Source organism: Tupaia chinensis, unplaced genomic scaffold (genome assembly GCF_000334495.1).
Source record: "Tupaia chinensis unplaced genomic scaffold, TupChi_1.0 Scaffold148073_2, whole genome shotgun sequence".
Taxonomy (NCBI): Eukaryota; Metazoa; Chordata; class Mammalia; order Scandentia; family Tupaiidae; genus Tupaia; species Tupaia belangeri.
The window spans coordinates 189033-193475 of record NW_006207924.1 but is presented as its reverse complement, the minus strand read 5'-3'; the positions used below and the strand labels follow the sequence as shown (position 1 = coordinate 193475).

General features: G+C 39.3%; 1 pseudogene; it reads left to right on the top strand.

Annotated features, from left to right (window-relative positions):
• The first annotated feature begins 2738 nt into the window (after nt 1–2738).
• On the top strand, nt 2739–3416 carry LOC102482697 (transcription factor Spi-C pseudogene; annotated as a pseudogene).
• The last annotated feature ends 1027 nt before the right edge of the window (nt 3417–4443 follow it).

Sequence of the window (4443 nt, the reverse complement as noted above, 5' to 3'; positions counted from 1 at the left end):
TTAACTTTGTCACTATGAATATTCTAAATTCTTTATCAGACATTTCCATGAGTTCCATTGTACTGTCTGTGGATGAAGAGGACTTATTCTTTTCCCTTGGGGGAGAGGTATTTTCTCAGTTTCTCATATTTCTTGTGCCTCTGCAGTGATTTCTAATCATCTGATGAATTATTTGTTTCTTCCTAATTTCTAGAAGATCAATCTGAGCAGTGAGAGGCGTATAGGAGAAGGTTGTCTGCAAACTCTTTGGTGTTCCATTTTTCTCCCTTTGTAGTGCAGATTCAGTGGGAATTGAGGAATATGAGGACCCTAATAGTATTTGGATGTTTGGCTACTTTTCACTTAGACCTGTCTAGGCACTCAGTGCATGGAGACAGAGACGCAAAATGACGAGATAAAAGAAAAAGGATAAGAAAACAGATAGAGAAAGGAAAAAGAGAAGGGAAAAGCAAACAAACTAAAAAGTTGTTTATTTGTCAATTTGAAAAAACTGAAAATGAAAACTGTGGTGCACTGTGGACTCAGTCTTCTTCTGGCCTGCCCTTTTAGCCTTTCTTAGATGGGAGGGGTAAAGGGAAGGGGGATTATTACCAAAATAAAGGAAGATTTCAGAGCCAAGAAAATACCTTAAAATTTTTTAAAAATGAAAAATTAAAAAAGCCGAAAAGACAGAGACAGAGAGACAGAAAGAGACAGAGAGATACAGAGAGAAAAGGATAGAGGGGGCTCTACCTGGGTGACTTCTCAGCAGAACCTTTTCATTGTTCTTATCACTGAAGACACTAGATCTGAGCTCTCATGGCAGACTGATCCTAATTATTAAGGATAAGAAAATCAAATTTTATTTATTTATGTTTGGTTTTTAGGGCACATGTGCTCACCAGAGAGAGAGAGAGAGAGAGAGAGAGAGAGAGTAAGAAATCATCCCCCAGGAGGAGAGCCATAATCCCTTCTCCTCCATTCTCCTCCCAGGATTTTGGACATGCACACATATGCTCCCAGTGTAATTTTCAAGCTGCCAGGTTCGGTACTTGAACTGTGGTGGGCCATGCAGGAGTCCAGAGCCTTAACCACCATACCACCTGCTGGCTCCATGAAAATCAATATATTTACATTACCTCCCATATTCTTTTTCTTTCCTCTCCCAATTGCTAATTTTGTCATTTCTACTCTATCTGGATTTACTATCATTACATTCTTCCTCTAACTATAATCATTTATTTTTCTTTTTTGGTTTTAGTTCTAAATTTACATAGATTTGACAGTAATTGCTATATTTTTACTATACTTTCTTCCCTGTGCTCCTGCTAATTTTGCCTTCATCCCTGTGATTATTTTATTTTTTTCCTACATTTTATTCTGAGGCCTGAAAGCTCATATTTCATCTCGTTCTTATCTTGCCATCCCTTTCTTGAGATCTTGCTTACTTGCTTCATTAAAGTATTCAAATTTGGGGCAGCTGATGGTATGATGGTTAAGGCAGCCGGATCTCACATGGCTGACTGTGCACTTCTGCCTGTTGGCTTAAAATAATCACACTGGGTATGTGCATGTGTGCCCAAAATCCTGAAAGGAGAAATGGAGAAAAAATTGCAGCATGACCATCTTCCCTGAAAGATGATTTCTCACTTTCCCTCTTTGTGTCTCTGGTGAGTGCATAGACCCTCTAGCAAATTTGAATAATAATAATAAACTTTGAAATTCACATGAAGTGTTTGGTGATTATTTTTATGTGCTCTATAGTAACATTTTTCTGATGAGATTTCTTCATTTGTTATGAAGAAATTCGTGTCCCTTTTTTCCTTTTTCTATGTATTACTTTTATTTACTGCTCATATTAGTACCAGTTCCATTTTCATTCCCTGTCTTTAAGAAATATCAGGTTTTCTTTAACCAGGTATTTGCAGAAGGCTTGTCTAGGACAAGGTCCAGAGTTTTCTTTCCTAATACCAATAACTTTCTTTATGGCTCAAGTCATTAGAAAGAAGCAGCTGTGGGGCTGTTCAAAGTGCAGTTTCTCCTCTCCCCCACTACTCAAGGAAAGAGTCATCTCCCATGCTACTATGGCTGCAGATTGCTTTCTGCAAATACCAATCTCTGTGATTTCTTCTTTAGCACAATCTCTTTCTGCTTGTTATAACCCAGTAGGGTTCATTGAGGCTTCTGCTGTCAATTTGTGTATACTTCTTATCTTTAAGAAATATACAGGCTGAGTCTACAGTTTTTGGAATTTGGTGTTGTCTAGTGGTTGACTCAAGAATGTAGTTAGAGAGTTTCTGGAAAAGTACCTGCACAGACTGTCAAGCATAAAATCAACTTATAAATCTATGAAGATGCTCTCTGTGAAGGAGTCAGAGTCCATGTACTGTGAGGCTCATTCAGGATAGAGCCTCCAATCAGGTCCAGAAAGGCAAACAACATTACATTCTCTGCTAGCTTTTCTGAACTATTTTACTTTACGGTACAAACAGCAGAGGAACTCAGAGCAAACACAGTTTTTTCCCTGTCCTTGCAACTGAACACATGCTTACTAAGAGAAAATTGGGTGATATTGAAGATGCTTAAATCATACCAAATTGCATCTTAGTTGAAGTGGCTTTCCACTATTTTTTTTAAGAATTATTTTATTTAGAGAGTGATGCGGCCGAGTGCTTTAGTGGAGAAGGTTATTTTTACCTTGTACAAGCAGATGCTAGACTGGGCTTTGATGGACAGAGTCATCAATTTATTAATGAAGAATGACTTGTGCTGAACAAGACAAGCTGGGTCAAGCATTCAAAGATGCTTTCGAGGTACTGAGGCAGCATTCAGCTGGAGACCTTCAGTACTCACCAGATTACAAAAATTACCTGGCTTTCATCAACCATTATCCTCATGTCCGAGGAAGTTCCAGCTGCTATGGGATGCTGCCTCCGGAGGAACCTTTCTATAACTGGAGAACCATAATAAATACTGCTGCAGACTTCTATTTGGAAGGAAATATTCATCAATCTCTTCAGAGCGTAACTGAAAACTGAAAACCAGTTGGTACCACCTGTCCTTTTCCAGCAAAAGGGAGGAAAAGGCAGGAAGAAGCTCTGACTGTTTGAATACCTTCACGAATCTCTGTGTAATCCTGAGATGGCCTCTTGTATTCAGTGGGTAGACAGAACCAAAGGCATCTTCCAGTTCGTATCGAAAACAAAGAAAAACTTGCTGAACTTTGGGGGAAAAGAAAAGGCAACCAGAAGATCATAACTTACCAGAAAATGGCCAGGGCACTGAGGAATTATGGAAGAACTGGGGAAATCACCAAAATCCGAAGAAAGCTAACTTACCAGTTCAGTGAGGCCACCCTCTAGAGATTCTCTTCCTCTTATCTCTTGGGGAAAGAAATTTTCTACTCTCAGTATGTACAACCTGATCGAGATCCTGAGAGGAGAATGGAGGAGAAGGGATTGCAGCGTGGCCATCCCCCCTGGGTGGTGATTTCTCACTTTCTGTCTCTCTGCCTCTCTCTGTCTTTCTGGTGAGTGCACGCACCCTATAGCAAAAACCTCTCCAAAAAAAAAAAGACTTGCAGTTTACACACTCAATATCTCTCTGTTCATTGGGATCCTAATCTCAAGAATCTTCTCTCTCTTTTTTTAAGGTTTTTGCCATAGGATGTATATGCTCATCCAAGAGAGACAGAGAGAGGAAAAGTGAGAAATCACTTCCCATGTGGAAAGCTATGTCGCAATCCCTTCTCCTCCAGTCTCCTCTCAGGATTTTGGGCACACATGCACATGTGCCCAGTGTGATCTTCAAGCTTTCAGATCTGGAACTCAAACCACAGTTAGCCAAGTGAGAGTCCAGTGCCTTAACCACTACACCATGTGTTGGCCCAGGAATCTCCTCTTTTTAGGAATCTGATCCATTGTCATGATTTCAATGATATGTAATGACTCAGAATTCTATTCATTTTGAATTCAAGATTAAGTTATTTGATGCCTATAGATTGCATGTCAGGTTGCATGTGCATGCATAGATTGAATGAACAGATATTTCACATTCAATTTATTTAAAATTGGAATTATCATTCCCTGGTGTTACACTAAAACTGTTTCTTCTCATCTATTCCCTGTCTCAGTAAACATGACTACCATCCATCCAGTTGCATAGGCCAGAACCCTAGTCGTTACTGACTCTTCTTTCTCCCTCACTTTACAACCCTAGTTTGTTAAAAACAAAACTTTTTGATTCTACTTTATCTTTAAAAATAAATATTAATATTTATCAGAACAGTACATACACTTGAAAACAAAGCAATCAGCACAAAGCTTATGATCAAAACAGTACCCCCTGCACACCTCGCTCTTCCCTATACCCAGTACCAGTCTCCAGAGTGAGAAGGAATCAACCAGGACTCATTTTTTCCCTCCAGGGAACATTTGTCAGTATCTAGAGACATTTCTGGTTGTC